Below are 19,770 nucleotides of genomic sequence, written 5' to 3' on the forward strand. Positions count from 1 at the left end.
TGACATTTAACACTAGTTTTTAAATGCTCTTTTCCTGATTTGTTTCAGGTGCTGATTTCTACAGCTTCTAAACATGTTAACACTAGTCAGAGACTTTTTTTCTCTTGCATTTCTAGTTTGCCTCATTTTTGCAGGTATTTTGAACCTTTAGAATCCTTGAACTTAATCCTGAAAAGAGTGCCTACAAAGTTCTTCATTGAAAAATGCATACTTTTCATCTCTTTATATTTTGTTCACTGCTGTGTTTAAGTTTTAACATTCTGAACACAAAGACATTTTAAGTGTTTTGGAACATAGCTCTTCTTAGCTGCTTTGAAAGGAGATATTTAAGACTCCATTTGCTACTCCCTCCACTACCCATCCTGTTGATTATTATTGTTCTGGTACTTATAACTATAAATCATTTGGAAATCGAAGTTAGAAAAGAGACCATTTGCCATTACATTAGGACAGTTTAAAAGGAATCACTTGTTCAAATTTACTAGCTTCCTGAAGCTAGTAAAAATGTTTATGGTTTTTGAGATTCCGTGTGAATATATGTCATCACTACAAGACAGTGAGTAATATGTGTTTAGTTATTATAGATTATGAGAACAGTAGCTCCTAGAAAAGATTGTATTCCAGTTTTCTGTTTAGAACAATGATGGAGCTAAACTGAAAAATCCGTTTGCATAGTAAACAGCAGTCATGATGTGATAGGACACAGTTTTCTTAGTGTGTCTGTTGATTTAGCTAACAGCCAGCAATGATTAGCTTCCCTTTCCATAGACCAGGTATCAAGTATTAATCAGCTGTAGACTGGAAAATTTTTATTGGCTAGCATTTGTAGTGGAAGAAACGCCACTCTTTGTATCTGTAGTCTCTTAGCCATATAACTACATATGATATTATCTGAGTGGTGTATTTACAGAGAGAAACAGTTCCCCCCCCCCCCTTTTTTTTTTAATCTGTGTTAGTACTTTAGAGTATGAAAAGAGCCTACATGATCTCAGTGAAGGTTGTGATATGTCCTGGGTAAAAATTACATGCTAAATCCAGTTTAGCATTTGTTTTTCACATTTTGAATGGTTTTATTTTATTGAGGGAGAGGGAGCGCGAGAGGGGGAGAGGAGTAGAGGGAGAGGGAGAGAATCCCAAGCAGGCACCACACTCCAGGGCAGAGCACAACGTGGGGCTCAATCCCACGACCCTGGGATCATGACCTGAGCTGAAATCAAGAGTGGGACAGTCAACTGACTAAGCCACCGAAGCACCCCTGGTTTCTTATTTTAAAACAAAAGTTATAAAGTATAGTATTGAAAATCTTAAAATACACAAAAGCTAAAAAATATGATTTTGATTTTGAGTTTTAAGAATTCCATAAAAAAATTACATAAATCTGGTTCTCGTGGAAAACGGAAATATTTGAATGTTTGCAGGGTTTTTGGTTAATAACGTTCTCCTGATTGCAAAAATCAAGTGTTTGAGTTAACCCCCTCTTAGAACGACTAAGAAAAAATAGGTATTTGTAGAAAAATTAGAAAACTTCACAGGCACAGAAGGAAATAACAGTTACTCATAGTTCCACTACCCAAAGATACCACTATTAATATTTGATGTAGATCCACCCAGCTGGTTATAGAGTTTCCCAATTAAATATCCTTTGGAACGAATGTTTATAAGTAAGGGTAATTAATGAGTGATAGGAATGGATATGTAGTGGGAATCAAGTTTTGTTAATCTCACTGCCTCTTAGGTGTTGCCCAAGGCAAGAGAGAGAGGCTTCTCCCCTGCACCCCAAGGTGGGAGAAGAGAGCTGTCTTGCCGCTTGAGTAGGCTTGACTAGGCTTGACTGGGCTTGGCTGAAGTGAGGCAGAGCATCTTTTCTGCAGACTACTGTCTGTCTGCCTGTGTCTTTATCTTAGCAACTCTTTTATGTTAACTCTGAATGTCTACTGGTTGCAGCGGGAGACATTTGGAGTTCTTGGTGGGGTCGCTTGTTAAAGAAGCCACATCAATTCTTATCAGCCCCCTAGAAGAATTCTTTAAATCAACTCTTGTTCAAAAAAATGTCCCAATATTCAGAATATATAGTCATCTTCAGGTTACTTGTACTAAGTGAAAACAAGGTGGAGTGTTTAGATACTACCAGGTGAGGGGCATCTGTGTGGCTCAGTCAGTTAAGGGTCCTACTCTTGAGTTCAGCTCGGGTCATGATCTCAACGGTTCGTGAGTGGGAGCCCCACATCAGGCTCTGTGCTGGCAGCGCGGAGCCTGTTTGGGATTCTCCCTCTCTCTCTGCTCCTACCCTGCTTGCACTTTTCTCTCTCTCTCTCTCAAAATAAATCAAAAAACAAAAAACAAAAAAAAAAACTTTGTTTAGATATTCCCAGGTGATTTCAATTAACATCTAACCTCAAATCCGGTCGCCCTGATAAAAGAAGAATCCGAAGGAGCTCAGAGCAGATTATGGTATAAGCATATGCCAGGCCTCTCCTGTGGAAAAGAAAAGTGCTAATCTGGTCAGATCTGTTAAAGCGACAGGCAAGGCTGAACAATTAGAATTTTCTCAACTTGCTCATCTTTTGCCTTAGTGTAGAAGAAAGATTTATCCCGGGATGAAAGAGCGAAAGAAGGAAAGCTCATGGGCCATGGGCAAGTGGCTAGTAATACAAGATGGTTGGCTCCCTTTCTGTGTGCCTTGGCCTAGTGGTAAGCAGATCCTCAGGTGGGAGAAACCAGCAAAGTGAGGTACCACGCAGGACGACTTCCCCAGGCAGTGATACAACTTCTTGGTGTTCTGTGTGAAAATACAATGCTGACTTTGAGTCCAAGCCCTTAGTGAGAGGAAACCCAGGGAGAAGTAGGAGGAAGTAGCATCTCTTCGTCAAACGTTTTCTTCTTGACATGTAACAGACTCCTGCCTAGAGAATTGCGTTGGGCTCTCCATTCTGCCAGCTGTCTTTCAAGAGCACCCTCCAGTGTTCTCCTGTACTGACCAGTTTAAAAGGTGTCATTTCTTTTTTTTTTTTTTTTAATGTTTATTTTTGAGACCGAGAGAGAAAGTGGGGGGAGGGGCAGAGAGAGAGAGGCACAGCATCCAAAGCAGGCTCCAGGCTCTGAGCTGTCAGCTTAGAGACCGACGTGGGGCTCGAACTCACGAGCGGTGAGATCAGGACCTGAGCCGAAGTCAGACGCGCAACTGACTGAGCCACCCAGGCGCCCCTAAAAGGTGTCATTTCTGCTGGAGCATTGTAAGAGCTTACAAGCAAGGCTAGGTCTGAAGGTGTTGCTTTGGGAGATGAATAACCATTGTGATGATAACTGCTATATGCTAAGGAGGGAGATTGCTGGTTTTGCAAGTCTATAGTTTGAATTCTTAGGTCTGGCAGGAAACTGAGCCCATTCAGATGGTTCTGAGGACTAATGAAAGGATTATTTTCAGAGGAATGTTAAGGGTAACATGCGGTTCCTGTCACCCAGGAACTAATAGCAACAGAAAACCATTATCACTATTAGATCCAAAGGAGCAAAGAGAAGAGGTAGCTTTACTGAAGTCTGGCGAGAGACCTGGAGCCACGGCAGGGGGCGGGGGTTGTGACGCTGTCTGGCAGGAGCTATAGCCCCTGAGGGTTTCAGCCACTGCCTGAATCTGTAGCCCAGAGCAGAGAGGGAATAAGAAAGCAATGCTCCCCTCCTCCACTTTCTTTCCTCCCTCTTTGATCTTCTTTCAGTGCCTTCTATTGGCCAAACTCACCTGGAGGCCTGCCTGTATTTTTTTTCTTATTTTTTTTACATTGATTTATTTTTGAGAAACAGAGTGAGACAAAGCGTGAGCGGGGGAGGGGCAGAGAGAGAAGGAGACACAGAATCTGAAGCAGGTTCCAGGCTCTGAGCAAGCGGTCAGCACAGAGCCTGATGCGGGGCTCGAACTCACAAACTGTGAGATCACGACCTGAGCCAAAGTCAGACGCTCAACCGACTGAGCCACCCGGGCGCCCCAAGGCCTGCCTGTATTAACCCAGTGATGCTACCCATAGATGTCAAGTCTTTGGTGCATTGAGCTGGGCCAGAGTGGTGGCCGATGGAGAGTTACTAGCACACCCTAGGCATATTCATACTCGTGATTTCATCCTGCTGGCTCACCATTCTCACCTCCTGAAATCCCCAAATAAACCATGAAGCATATGAGCTATTGATTATGACTAAGTTCTATCTTTTAATAGAGTCCAAACAGTTACCCTACTCTTATCAGAGTAATTAAATATTCTAATCTGAACAATTCTCGGAAGAATTGGAAAATCACTGAAAGACCTTCTCCTGGGGCATTTTGGCTTTGGTTAAAATTAAACTAAGATTAAAAAAAAATAATGCATGTGAACTGTACAAGTGATTTATCCTAAAATATAAAAATTATACTTTTGGTCACACATTGGTGAAATGGGTTTTTTTATTGTTAAAGTTAAGCTGCGGGGGTGCCTAGCTGACTCACTCAGAGCATGCCACTCTTGATCTTGGGGTTGTGGGTTCAAGACCCCATGGGTGTAGAGTTTACTTTAAAATATTTCTTTAAATAATTCTTTTTTGAGTTTATTTTGAGAGAGAAGGAGAGTACATGCACGAGCAGGGGAGGGGCAGAGAGAGAGGGAGGGAGAGAGAGAAAATCTCAAGCAGGCCCTGTGCTACCCGCACAGTCTGAGTGGGACTCAGTCCAACAGTCTGAGTGGGACTCAGACCCATGAACCATGAGATCATGACCTGAGTTGAAACCAACAGTGGGTTGCTTAAATGACTGAGCCACCTAGGCGCCCTTAAAAATAAAATCTTTATAAAAACAAGTTAAGCTGTAAAAGTGGAACTTTTTTTTTATCCTTGCATTTTATCCCTTCAGATCTATTTACCATAGATGAATTGGCAACAAAATTCTTACTCAGCTGATTTAGAAATATAAGAAGGATTTTAAGCTATTAAAAGAGGGTCTGTTTCGATCCTTGACTTTATTGAGCACGTGGCTTGGAGAGATGAAAAGATAAATAAGATACCTACTTTGCTTTCCAGAATTTAAGACCAGTGAAAAGAGGTCCACACCCAACTGTAGTAATCAGTGATAGGTCCTTTAATAGAAGCATCAGCTGTGGGATTAATGAGGGAGAAGTGGTTTAGTCTGGTCTTTACCAGAGAATCTTTCCTGTGGCTCACAATAACTTACCAAAAGTTTACACCTTCCTATGTTTTAGAAATAGAGATGACAAAAAGATACCAAAAGGCCCTGAGCTCAAGGAGCTGGGATCAGAGTGAGTCTTTTAATACTGTTTCATCACAGGCAGCCAATCTTTTGGTGGTTTCCCATTGCTTCAAGGACGATGGTGTTGAAAACCCTTACCATGTCCCTCTGTAGTCCTCTGATCTGGCTCCTCCTGTATCTCTAGCCTCAGGTGCTCGGGCCTTTTAGTTCTTCAGACACACCATACTATGACAGTCTTTTCTCTTGAGATTCCCTTGGCTTCAAGGTTGCCTGCTCCACCCTCATCTAAGAACGTCTCTTCTGCCTCCTGGTCCTAGTTGAAATGCTGCCTCTTTACCAAAGTCTTACCTGACCTTCCAGACAAAATCCAGGGATCTTATTACTTGTTCTAAAACCCATATATAATCAGGCACTTTGCTCTTCTTCCTCAAGCACTTTCACATTTATCAGTGTAAATGATGGGTGTCTTCATTACCAGAATGTAAGTACGTTGAGAGCAGGTTACATGTCTCTTTCACAGCAATGGCTTCAGTCCAAGCATGGTGTTTAATAATGGTGCTCAATAAAGAATTGTAGAAAGAAGGAAAAAGAACTGTCGTTAAGCCTTGACCGCTACCACTCATCAGCTCTGTGACTTGTGGTATCTTGCTAATTGAGACTTCAATTTCTTATCTGTAGTATGGCACTTAGTATGTGCTATGCACTGTGCTTGTGTTATCTCCTCAATTAAACTTTATCATAGAGGTGAAATGACTTGCTTAAGGTCACTGTAAATAGAAAACAGGATTTAAATCCTGATCTGTTTAATTACAAAAACTGATTGCTCTTCTCCACACCTCTATGTGATTGTCCTAGGGGTAAAACCTGTAGGGAGGTCTTTGATACAGGGTAGTATGGATGCTCATTCTTAGGATGTTGACATTCATGAAGAAGTGGACTGAAACCAGTTTTACGGAATCAGAGTATGGGATTACTCCCATTTATATGAAGGGGTACATGACTTCTAAACTGAGTCCTGAAGAAGTTAGCTGGGTCCAGGGGCACCTGGGTAGCTCACCAGTTGAGCATCTGACTGTTGATTTTGGCTCAGGTCATGATCTCAGGGTTTGTGGAATTAAACCCCCTATCCGGCTCTGTGCTAACACGGTGGAGCCTGCTTGGGATTCTTTCACTCACTCTGGAGTGCTCTCTCTCTCTCTCTCTCTCTCTCTCTCTCTCTCTCTCAAAATAAATAAACATAAAAAAAAAAAAAGTTAGCTCCATCCAGAAGTAGAATGTAGTACAAATGTCCCAAGGCAAGAACTGGGGTCACAGGGGGAAGAGTCTTGCAGGCTAGGCCGGGGAGTTGCTGCTTTCTGTAAAACGCTGTAGGAGACCTTGATGAGTTTTATGTATTGAAAATCTTTTGGAAGTGGGAAGTCCCACTTTGCAGTCCCCTTTGGGGGCCAAAGTGTCTATAGCCCTTCTCCCAGTTTGCATCTCTGTAGCAAAGGAAGCATTTTAGCTGATGGTTTCATTCCACTGTAGCACCCAGCACTAGTGTTTGAAAAGGAATTAGCAGCGTGAGGTAAGGAATGGATGTTTATGTTCAGTTGTTTGGTAGAATTCTGTTGTTTGGTGCTGTTTTTCTGTGAGGGTAGATTGCCTGGCAACCTCACGCAGGTTACTTTACCTCTGTAGCCTCAGTTTCTCATTTGGAAATTAGGGCTTATTAAAATGTCTGCTTCGTGGGCTTTTGGTGTAACATCCACACAGTGCCAGGCACAAAAATAAGCTTTCAGACAATGTTAGCTGCTGTTGTTAATACATGTTTCCTGTCCGTTCTGGCCCATGCCTCCTCGATGAATGTGCATTGTTTATCAAACACAGGTTGACTTGGACATAGGAACAGCCTTTTTTTATTTTTAAAAGATCGTGATTTTAGTGTTTACAAAGATAATAAAATTGCCAAAAAAAAAAAAAAAAAAAAAAGACAGTGAACCAGTCACCTTACTGGTGCAGTCCTAGTGTTTCCTGGGTATGTTTATGATGAAATGCAAAATGTGAACATGAACTAATACTTACAGAACCCATTGTGTATGCCAGGCCTGTGCTTTCCATTCATTATCCCTGTGAAGTAGGTTTGCTTAGGTCTGTTTTACAGATAAGGAAGTTATGATCTTTCTAAGGTGTTGATATCAACATTATAAGTAGACATTAAACCATGTGCTTCTTCAAACCATTTTGTACCTTTAGCGTTGTAAAGTCCTGACTTATCTCGCAACAATTTCAGCAGCTCTGCTGGGAGGTAAAAATGGGAACAGGGCTCTTGATTGTTTGTCTAATCTATTGGATTAATTGGAAGCACCAGGCATAATGTGCTGCCTAGTACATAGTAGAGGCTCAAGAAATGTTGATTGAATATAAATGTCAGATGAGTGAGAAAAAGATGACAGAGAAAAGCAGTATTAGGGGCTGGCTCCAGCCTATTTTCATCTAAAAAAACAAAAAACAAATCCGAGGTCACCAAAGATTTTATTAGCATTGCCTGTTTACACAGACAAACAGTTGGAGTCTGAGGTCGAATTTTCCTGTGTGTGTTGCAGGGGATTAACTCCAGTCTGTAGAGTTATCTACAGTTATCTACAGAAATCTGTTTGCTTCCCACTAGGTGCCCCCACTGCTGCAGAAGCTCCTGGTTCTGTCCTTGTGTTGGGCTGATCAGTTTAGTTTCAAAGAAGAAAAACTGTGTAACATTAAAATAAACAAACCATAAATAAGAAGGTGTAGCTGCTGCCATAACTCCTCACTAATATATTTCAAAGCCAGACCCAACTGATATTTGTATTTTCCTTTAGCTCAGGTAATTAAGAGTTGACATACTGTTTAATGTTAATGAGGGGAGAAAGGAGGAGACCTTCTTGATTAGAACAGCAAACATGCTGCATTTAAATCTAGATTTCCTCCTCTTCCCCCCTTAACAACAGAAAAAAAATTTTTTTTGGAGGAATTTGATTATCATAAGGCATTTGTTGTCCATATCAAACCTGAAAGGTGGCCAGTCAGATGGTAGTTTGATTACTGAGCATCGTCATGATTTATCATATTATACCACAAAAGGAAGATACTTAAAAGATAATTGTTGATTTACTATAGAAGTAGTTTACGTAGAAATTTTAAAGTGTCAAACGTTAAAAGACTATATGATAAGACCCAGTTGCCCAGACCTTGGTTTCTAAATCCATTCAGCAATAAAAGGAACCAGACATGACTTAATTCCACGGCTGGGGCAGGGAATAAACAAGATGAGCCTGGAGCATCTTCTGATGCCAGAAAGCAAGAAAGTGCTAAAACAAAACACACCAATGAAAAACAAAAACACCACACAACGTACCTGATGGGGTGTGTCAAAGGGACACAGGAGCCTAAAAGAGCTCCCAGTGGGTCAAAGCTAGGACAATTTAAACAACTAAATAATATAACTTTAAATTATAACCCAAGATGTAAAATAAATACAAATGAAATATGCAATATACATATCTAATGTAATGGTGCTAATACATATATAAACAAGTAGAAATAAAATAATATAAAAGGAATATCTGTGTGTCCATACTGATGTAAATAAATGATTGGCCAAGTATGCAAATAGGAAAGAATAGATAATCTTCCATGTAGAAGAATTTCCAATGATTTCTAGCAATAATCTCCCAAAAGGAGGTAAAATATAACTGTCCATCCCCTAAATGTGGGCTGTACTTAGTGACATCCTTCTGAAGCGTATAGTAGGAAAAGGGAGGAAATAAACCTTTACAGTGGAGAAACGTGACAAACGCTACCTCAGCCAGATGATCAAGGTAACATGAACAATGACAAACGTACACTTGATATGATGCAATTAAAATGGCACTTTACTGTGGTCTTCCTCCCCAAATCTGATAATCCTATAATCCATGAGAAAGCCATTGGACAGTCGAGACTTTCTATAAAATTTCTAACTAGTACTCCTCAAAACTGCTGTCAAGATAATCAGAAAAGGAGTCTGAGAAACTGCCGGTTTCCAAGAGGAGTAAAGAGATATGACAACTAAATGTAATGTGATATTCTGGATGGGATTCTGGAGCAGAAAATGGATATTAGGCAAAAACTAAGGGAATTGGAATAAAATGTGGACCTCCGCTAAGAATGATATGTCAGTATTGGTTCATTAGTTGTGGCAAATGTAGCATACTAATGGGAGAGGTTAACAATAGGGGAAACAGGATGTGGGGCATATAGGAACTCTGTATGGTCTTTACACCCTATTTGTAAACTTAACATCATTGTAAAATTAAAAGCTTATTTTTACAAAAAGACAGTTGCACGGACGAGAGTCTGTAGTTCAAGTTTAATTTTCATCACACTGGGAGCCTGAAGTAAATAAAAGCCCTTGGTGTTCTAGGCTGATTATGGTGTAAAGTGGGGCAACTCTTCTTTGCTGTCGTCTTGTAAAGCCATGACAGTTTGTTTGCAGAATCAGAGAATGCAGGATTTTTAAATGTTCTCTTGTGGAATTTCCTACTGGCATGACTTTTTCCCCCCTTTGCTTCTGCCCAGTAGCAGTCCCTTGAGTGGCATTTGCTGTCCTAGTTAATCAGAGGGTAGGAGAAATGAAAAACTCTCCTCTTCCCCCTCCTATGAAGTTTCAATGGGCACTGGAAATGTAGGTCAGATTGCATCACTAGAAAGGAGCGAACAGGAAGGTATTTATGAAGTGCTGCCAACCTCTCTTTAGATTCCGAGTTATGATGAGCCAGTGTTGAGCCAGCTTAGGTGTGAGATACATGGAATCGGGGAGTCATGTTTTTGATGTTGTCCCAGAATGTTACATTTAATCAGTGATAAAAAGATTTCTGTCTAAAGCTCAAGTGAGAAGAACTTATACAGGCTGTGTTTAATTTGCATCCCACCTTCTGGAATTCTTTTTGTCTCTTATTTATTACTGGTATGTGGCAGCAATTTATATTAATTTAGCCAGAGAGATGTTTGAATTGTAGAAACTATTGCCATGTGTACCTAAAAAAAAAAAAAAAAATCTCTTGTTTGGTAATCATATAAGTCTAATAATGTATTTTGCAAATTACACATAATCATATGCACAGTGGGATCTTCATTAGCATACAGAAATCATAACATTTGTTTTTTATTTTTAAGGCTTCAGGTATGCTGTTCCATGGCTTTCTACCTTTTTCTTTTCTTTCTTTTTTTTTTTTTTTTTTTTGGCTTTCTATTTTGTTTTTAGTGGCAAAGTCTTATGGATTCTAAGATAAGCCTTTAAGTGCATGTTTTTGTTTTTTGCACATCGTATATTACCTGCCCTTTGTAAGACATGCAGATAGTTGCTGCTTAAGTGGTCTATGTTACTCATGTTCTCATGAACAGCAAGCATCCTGACAGCAAGACCAATCATAAAACCTGTTCCATTTCTACTCTTTCCTTGCTTTTATCAAGATCATGGGTAGTTTGTATACAAAATGGAAAATCAGATGATAAAAAAAATAATTGCGTAGGCTTGAGTTTTATTTAATCTTACAGGTTTCATAAATGATTCTGTGAAATATGTTTATAATCTAACATACTTAGTTTAGTTTTGGTGTTTTTTTTTTTTTTTTTTTTTTGATTTTTTTATTTTGAAATAATTAAAGATTCACAGGTTGGGAAGACAGTTCAGAGAGGTCCTGGTTACTTTTCACCCAGTTTTTCCCATCAATTACATGTTACCTAACAATATCAAAACCAGAAAAATGATGTTGGTACAAAGTATGTGTGTAGTACTGTGTCATTTTATATCATGTGTAGATTTGTATGACCATTACAGTAATCAAGATACAGAACTATTCCATCACCACAGAAATCCCCGTCATGCTACCCTTTTATGGTTATAGTCATTTCCGTTAGCCTCACAATGCCTAACTCCTGGCAACCGCTAATCTGTTCTCCAACTCTATAATTTTGTCATTTTGGGAATGTTACATAAATGTGATTTTTTGAGATTGGCTTTCTTCATTCAGCATTTAAAAAAGAATTTTATTTTAAAAACAGCATTAATGATAAACTTTTAAAAAACATATTTATTTTCAAAAGAAGTTGTGGCCCAGAGTTTAATTTTCAGACCTGTACTTTTCTAGCTTGGGTGTTCTATACTCTGTTGCTATATTTGAACAACAGCTAAAGTCGTATGTGCCGACGTAATAGCTGATTATAGCATTAACCTTATTGCGTACTGTTAAAGATGATACTACAAAGTTAAAGGGAAAACTACCCAGGGAAAAGTCCATCCCATCAAAAATTGAATACTACAACTATTTACCGAGCAGGAGTAAGGAAACCAAATGTATACTTTAGTTATACCAAATGAAGTAACTGACCCACATTTGTGTTCATTTCTTCTCAAAAGAACTTTTCAAAGAGAGATGCTATTTAAGCAAAGAGAGATGATATTTAAGTGAAAAGTTTAAATATTTACATTAATTAGCGAATGTAAAGATCAGAGAATTGCTATACAGATCTTCCTCAACTAATTAACGGAGTTATATCCCAATAAACCCATCATAAGTTGACAATATTGTAAGTCAAAAATACATTTAAAACACCTAACCTGGGGACACCTGGCTGTCTCATTCGGTAGAGCGTGTGATTCTTGATCTCCAGGTTGTAAGTTTGAGCCCCAAGTTGGGCGTAGAGATTACTTAAAAACCTACCTAACCTCCCTAACATCATAGCTTAGCCTGGCCTACCTTAAATGTGCTTATGAGAGCCTACAGTTGCACAAAGTCCTCTAACACGAAGCCTGTTTTATAAGAATATGTTGAATATCTCATGTAATTCATTGATTACTGTGCTGATAGTGAAAACCAGAATGACTCTATGGGTATGCGATGGTTCTAAGTGTATGGGTGGGCAGGTGGTTGACCCTCATGGTCGAGTGGCTGACTAGGAGCTGTGGCCCCGCTGCTGCCTGACATCACGAGAGAGTGCCACACTACAGATAGCCAGCCTGGGAAGAGATCCAACTCCAAAATTCTAAGTATGCTTTTTACTGAATTTGTATTACTTTTGCACCACGGTAAAGTTGAAAAATTGTTAAATCAAAACATTGTTAAGTCAGGGACGTTCTATATGTGGTTAGTGTGCAATGTCACCATATGAAGGCTAGTGTCTGCATCATGTTAATAATATCTTATGTAGGAAATAGAGTCCTGTGGGTAGATGAGGGATGGGAACAAACAGCTTCAGAAGGAACAAATCTTCCTCAGATGACTGTATATTGTTTTCTAACAAAATATGAAAAATTCGGTAGGAGCTGTAGGAGGGCACATTAGTGTTTTCCTGCAAATAATGATATCATGGCTCTAGGGAATCCCATGTGGCCAGACCTGTGTAACTGAGCAAATAGAAGGTGAGTCCCCAGGCACCATTCTGCAGCTCACTAAGCAATGAAATGGGGTTGTGAGCACTGCTCCTTGGCTTGCCCAGAGTTTGTGTTCCTGAAGGTTGTGCCGGAGCAGATTTTTTTTTTTAAGTTATTTATTTTGATAGAACGAACTCGTGTGCACCGGGGCAGGGCAGACAGAGAGGGAGAGAGAATCTCAAGCAGGCTGTGTACTGTCATAATGGAGCCCGATGCAGGTTCGAACTCCCAAACTGTGAGATCATGACCTGCGCCGAAATCAAGAGTCTGATGCTTAACTGATTGAGCCACCCAGGCACCTAGAACAGATTTTCATAAATGAGATACTCTTGTAACTGGCAATTGATCTTCATTTGGCTCTAGCTCCTAACATTTTAGGCGGTCTTCCTCCCTGATAGGAAAATACTCTTTGTAATTAAAGTCAACCTCTACTTACCATTTTAACATTTTCTTCTGATCATCTTTGTTTTCTTCTCGCAACATAGGATTGTACTTGAAGTAGCTGTTGGGATAGAGGAGAGGGGAAGCAATCATTTATCGATCATCAAATGTATACCAGGCACTGTACAAAATGTATTAAGTAACTCTTCATTGCAAATGAGCGAATTTTCTTGGTCAGATTTAGTTAAGAGGCCTGCTGCCCAAACAGAATGTGTATGTCATAAATAAATAAATAAACAAACAAACAAACTATATAATATGTCACATATATGTCATTTATGGCATATATGTTACATATGTAATTTGATATATTTTATATAATTTATATGTATAAGTTGGTAACCTAAAGAATATATATCTGTTGGTTTTTATATTGATGAAGCAATGTATGAAATATAGAGATGTAAGACCTACATTTCCTATTAGGAGCTCTCTATCCAGATGAGGAAAACCAGTTAAACTCCAGAAGTGAAAACTGCTTAACCTATCAATGCAACATATATAATAAGGTAATCCATAATTAATTACCAAATAGATTCTTCAGATTATAAACGCTGTAGTTTAGAGAAGGAAAAGATTATTGATCGCTGACCCTTGGTTGTGTCCCCTGTAAAATGCAGTTGATACTTACCTCATAGTGAGAAATGAACATGTACGTAGAAGACTTAGTATCTATATTGCCTGTTAGTACACCTTCAATAAATTATAGCTGAACTGTTAATAACAAAAATTAAAAAAAAAAATATTTTGCTACCCAATGCCTCAGTAGGTTAATAAAATACATGTTTATTTCTCATTCAAGTCACCGCTCAGTGTGGGTTTGGCAAGGAGGCTCTTGATTTATCCAGTCACTAAGGGGTTAAGTTTTGTGGTTCTGCCCACCTCTAGGTGCTGGGAGCTCTCTCCATTGTACCAGCAGTGGAGGGTATGAGAGATAGCATCAAAACAGGGGTTTGTTTATTTGTTTACATATTTAAAAATTTTTTTAATGTTCATTTATTTTTTGAGAGAGAGGATGAGACAGAGCAAGAGCAGGGGAGGGTCAGAGAGAGAGGGAGATACAGAATCCAAAGCAGGCTCCAGGCTCTGAACTGTCAGCACAGAGTCTGATGGGGGGCTCAAACTCCCAAACCTTGAGATCATGGCCTGAGCCAAAGTTGGACAGTTAATTGACTTAGCCACCCAGGTACCCCAAAACAAAGTTTATGTGGGTCAGTTCTAGAAGTGGAACCCAATGTTTGTCTTCATGTTTTAGGACTCACATAGCTACACCTTACTGCAATGAATATTGGGAAATTTAGCCTAATTGTGTGTTCAGGAAGATGAGAATGTGGATATAGATTAGCATTGGCCATCCTTATCACAAATAATACTTAGAAGGGCTTAATAGAAGAGGAGGGACTTAAAGTAGGTAGAAAGAAGAAAGTAAAAGTTGTAGTAGATTGCCCAGCCGGCCTTTATTTGAGGTGGTATTTAAAAAGGAAGGGTATGGGACGCCTGGGTGGCTCAGTCAGTTAAGCGTCCGACTCGGCTCAGGTCATGATCTCACAGTTCGTGAGTTCAAGCCCCGCGTCGGGCTCTGTGCTGACAGCTCAGAGCCTGGAGCCTGCTTCACATTCTGTGTCTCCCTCTCTGTCTCTGCCCCTTCCCTGTTCATGCTGTGTCTCTCTCTGTCTCAAAAATAAATAAACATTAAAAAAAAAACAAATTTAAAAAGGAAGGGTAGAGGGCACCTGGGTGGCTCAGTCAGTTAAGTAAGCATGAACCCTTGATTTTGGCTCAGGTCATGATTTCATGGGTCGTGAGGTCAAGCCCCTGAGTTGGGCTTTGCTCTGATAGCAAGAAACCTGCTTGGGATTTTCTCTCTCTCTCTCTCTCTCTCTCTCTCTCTCTCTCTCTCTCTCTCTCTCCCTTTCCCTCCCTCTCTCTCTGCCCCTACTCTGCTCATGTGCACACACATGTACTCTCTCCCTCTCAAAATAAATAAATAAACTTAAAAAAAAAATAAAGAGTAAGGGTAGGGGAATTAAAAAACCCTGCAAGCATTATTAATAAAAATTACATATTTATCACACTAGCCACTGCTTTGACTGTGAGCCAGTTGGTAGTAACCTCAGGCAAGCCATTTAACTATTTTAGACCTTCATTTCCTCATTTATAAATGTTCTTCATAGTGCTGTGGTGAAGATTACAAAGGGTAGTACATGTAAAGTATTTAGCACAGGGGCTGGCCCAGAATAAACACTCAGTAAAAGTTGTTACTATTATTGGTAGTGTTAATAAGTATGCCTCCAGCGTTAAATACTGGCTAGCTGTTCATTTATTTGACATCTTTCCTAAAGGACAGTGCTAGAGTAGCAAAGAATGATTTGACTAAGTATATTTATGTGGATTTTAGAATTTGATAACCCTACTCCAGTGATAGGAGGTTAATGTCCCCCTGGCAGAATATTGGGGGAGAAACCCTTTCTGTCCCTCTGAGGCTCCCCTCCTCCCTGTCAACACCACAGAATTTTTATTCCTCTATCAAGAGGACAGTAGGAGTCGTGGCCTTGACTTCTCATCCCTCCTTCCCTTTTTTCCTCTATAGGTGGATTTGGCCTGGAAGAGTGAGGGTGGATGCCAGAACAGCTACGTATTGCTCAGGCGTAATTGCAAGTTCTTAGCAAAGCAGGAGCATCCCACCCCAGGCCCACATTATCTTGAGTGGTTGGGTAGCTGTCAGAGCCTGTGGTTCCACTGAATTCAATTCTGTTCAGCAGGCATTTATTAACACTTAAAATATCAGGCCCTGGGGATACAAGGGTGAAATGTTGCAGACCCTGCCTCTAAGAAGCCCATTGAGGGACTTAGGTGTGATGACCTGAAGAGGTTTATCGGGGTTTGTTTTGAAGGCTGGATATGAGTTGCTTGGAAGGTAGGAAGGAGAAGTTTCCGGTGGCAGGAACAGAGGTAGGGATTGCTGTGCTGGGTGGCAGTAGAAGGAATGGTTTTAAGCTCCACTTTGGTATGCAGCCTCACTGTTACCCCTTTAGGGCCTCATCTCACAAGTCTCCGTTTTTTCTCTGCTAAAGGAGTGCAGTGAAAGTTCCTACATCATAGAACGGGGAGGATTACGTGAGAGAATGCATGTAAAGGATTTACTGGGTGTTGAAAATGGGCACATAGTAAGTGTTTAGTAATTGTCAGCTACAACTGTTAATTGTCATGTGCTTTTGTAATTGACGTACAGATCTACTGACTTGAGCAAGTATTTTGCGCAAAGTGGAGAATTATTGACAACTGTATTATATTTTTGTTTCTCCTTTAGGCTCATGGTGAAATAGTGTGCCATAGTTCCAATTGATGGAAAATGGCTTACCCCTCAGCTCAAAAGAGAGTAAGCCCAGTTAACCTCAGCGAAGCCTGGGGAAGTTGGGGCTTGAGATGGGAGAGCCACGCGACCTGAAATGGCAAGGGAAGTGAGGGATAGTTATATGGAAACCTTTCGTGAGAAGGGAGGGGCTGAATGTGGATGGAAACCTTCTAGTGCCAGGCACTGTCAGAAAATGGAGGCTGTTTTAGAAGTGCTGAGATTCCATGTGCACATTCACAGAGAATCGAGAAAGCCCTAGTGACTGACTGCAGAGACTAAAATGTACCCATGAAACCGATGCCAGAGGTGTTGGGAGTCCTTACTAGTAAGTGATTTCAGCTTCCTTTTTATTTTTTAATATTTATTTTTTGGAGAGTGAAAGTAAGGCAGGGACAGAGAGAGGGGGACAGAGGACCTGAAACAAGCTCTGTGCTGACAGGCTGACAGCCTGCGAGCCCAGTGCGGGGCTCGAACTCACGAATCATGAGATCATGACCGGAGACAAAGTCGGACACTCAATTGACTGAGCCACTCAGGCGCTCTCTCAGCTCCCTTTTTAGCAGTTATGTTTTCCTATTCTCATTTGGTGTTGAATGGAGTGACCTGGGGCAGACCCTGAAGCTCAGTAGGTGGAAAACTCCAGCTGACCTTTGAAGGGGTGGATACCCAGTAGCACCACTGAAAGTCAGGCTGTGGGGAGTATAGAGTTTCATTCTTAAATTTGTTTTGCCAGGGAGAAAGCCTGTCAGGGTGAAAGCAAGGAAGAGAATGAGTAAACCACATTAATCCATATTTCTGGAGAATTACAGGTGACATGTCATCTGTTTTTAAAATGTTTAGTCTGTGGTGTTTCATATGGGAGATCTTAGAAGAGCCTTAGGATAACAGCATGAGCTCAGGGTCACACACAAGAGACAGGTGTATAAGGGGAACAAGTGATACAGCTAGGAGGGAACTTTGAAAAGAACGTGCCCAGTGACAAGGGGCAGCCTGTGACAGCATCAGCCAGTTATCCCCACGCAGGAGAGCTGGCCCCAGGGGCCACATTTATTAACTTTCCAAAAGCGAAAGGGAATACGGAATTTTATGTAAACCTTCCCACCTTTTAAGTATTAGCAGCAAATTCCTCTTTCCCCCTAAGATCGCCAGAGAAACAGACAATAAGGTGAACTGTTTTAGGCTTGTGGACTCTGTAGCGAGGGTCAAAGAGCGGAAAGAAAAATATGTAGCCCAGGGGTTAGGCCTTTCAGCTGAACACATGGTCAACTCCAGTGCCAGGCATGGTACCTGGCGTGGAGCACATGCTCAGTACGTTTTTATTGAGTAAATAAATGGAGCAAACCTCTGTTCGTTGTCAGTCTTTCTGTGGGCAGAATGGAGAGACCGGAGCTGGCCTCCCCTTAGCTCTAACTTAGAGAATCGAGTCAGAACTTGCATTGCCGCCCTTGTAGGGCCCTCTCTACCCTCTTCACTTCCCTTTCATGCCCTTGAAGAGGGCACCTAGGGTGAGTAGCTATTCAAGCTCCTACATTTAAGAAGGTTTAAGACATAAAAAGAAGTTTATGCTGTTCTGCTTCAGTACGGGGCCAACTGAGTTTAGCGTGTTTTTCTTTCCTCTATCATGGTTAGTGCATTTTTGTTTAATTTTGACAGACTTGGCGGTATAATAAGTGATCTAGATTATGCCTTAAATTACAGTGAGGCTCTCAGAGTCTTAAAAGTACATAAAAATGTTCTGGAAAATAAGTCATTTTCCCTGTAAAGGTTGATATTGTTCATGTAACAGTGTGGGCTGGTCTCTGTTTAAAGGTAATGAGGGGCACTCAGGTGGCTCAGTGAGTTAAGTGTCCCACTCTTGGTTTTGGCTCAGGCCATGATCTCGTGGTTCAGGAGTTCCAAGCCCCGTATCAGGCTCTGCACTGACAGCATGGTGCCTGCTTGGGATACTCTCTCTCCCCCACTTTCTCTGCCCCTCCCCTGTTCATGTGCATGTGCTCTCTCACTCTCTCTCTCTCTCTCTGAATAAACTTAAAAAAAATAAAGGTAATGAGAGGATTTTTCTAAACGCTTGGACATTCCGCAGAATCTTCTTGTACAACAAATGCTGGTGGTATCTGCCCTTTAAAAAACAAAACTTTTGGTTTCCGGCGGGCCTGGACTCCACACCTCACGGCTTGTGCGCCATGGGTGCAGTCTTAGGGGAAGGAAGTGCAGGCCTGGTGTACTCTTCTATCTGGTCGGAGGGAAAGAGAACAATGCAGAAGGACTCTGGCCCACTAGTGCCTTTACACTGGATTGGCTTTGGCTATGCTGCACTGGTTGCTTCTGGCGGGATCATTGGCTTTGCAAAAAGCAGGTAACGTCCAGTCACGGGCTGCTGGGCTTGTTTTTGGAAGTGTAATAGGCCTGGGTGCTTATCAGCTGTCTCAGGATCCGAGGAACATTGGGTTTTCCTAGCTACATCTGGAACCTTAGCTGGCATTATGGGGATGGATGAGATTCTACCACTCTGGGAAATTTCTGCCTGCGGGCCTAATCGCGAGTGCCAGTTTCCTGATGGTCGCCAAACTTGTGTGTTGAATAGACCCCATCAATAGTGGTCATGTCCGAGCATGGACTCATGAAGATTTTAAAAACTTCCATTATTTTTTAGTGTATTAAGAGAAACAAATGCAGCATTTTCACATATTCTGACATTTTACTTAAAAAAAAAAATGACATTGAACTTTCCAGAAGAAGAAATCATTCACTATCATAGCCTTAAAGAGACAGTGGTTTGTAACCCAAGAGTTCCTTATTACAGTTTGATTCTTGTGTGTTGATGTTCTCTCTTCTCTCTGTGACTGTAGGTAAAGCCTCAAGGGGTAAAATGTTAGGTATCAACTTTGGGGACCCCAAAACCCCATGCCCAATCAGAACAGTGTGAAAAAAAATCTCTTCTGAGCTTTAGAGTTTCTGTTCTTTGGCTCATCTTAGAACACAGACCTAATTTGAAATTATGTCAAACGGAATATCAATGAAAATAAAATTTATCGTAAATAAGAAAAAAAAAATTTGATCTTTATTTTTGAGAGAGGGAGGGAGGGGCAGAGAAGGAGAAGGAGACACAGAATCTGAAGCAGGCTCCAGGCTCTGAGCTGTCAGCATAGAGCCCGACGTGGGGCTTGAACTCACGAACTGCGAGATCATGACATGAGCCAAAGTCGGACGCTTAAACGTCTGAGCCACCCAGGGCCCCGATAATAAAAAAATTAAAAAAAAAAAAAAAAAAAAAAACCAACACCAAAACTTTCTACTGTCTTGAACAAGATTATTTTTGTT

General features: G+C 40.8%; 1 protein-coding gene and 1 pseudogene across 15 annotated transcripts in view; both read left to right on the forward strand.

The window, feature by feature from the left end:
• Nucleotides 1–19,770, forward strand: part of ATXN7 (ataxin 7) — a 141,791-nt gene that overhangs the window by 13,245 nt on the left and 108,776 nt on the right. For 2 of the 15 annotated variants that reach the window (XM_045051809.1, XM_045051806.1), the window contains exon 1: nt 13,538–13,603. The exons of 12 other annotated variants lie outside the window; for them this stretch is intronic. The gene's annotated coding sequence lies outside the window, so the exon portion shown is untranslated. Of the gene's footprint in view, nt 1–13,537; nt 13,604–19,770 lie in introns of those variants that run through there. One more of the 15 variants, XM_045051813.1, reaches the window with a different exon arrangement.
• On the forward strand, nt 17,962–19,547 carry LOC111559433 (annotated as a pseudogene).

Source organism: Felis catus, chromosome A2, assembly GCF_018350175.1.
Source record: "Felis catus isolate Fca126 chromosome A2, F.catus_Fca126_mat1.0, whole genome shotgun sequence".
NCBI classification, from domain to species: domain Eukaryota; kingdom Metazoa; phylum Chordata; class Mammalia; order Carnivora; family Felidae; genus Felis; species Felis catus.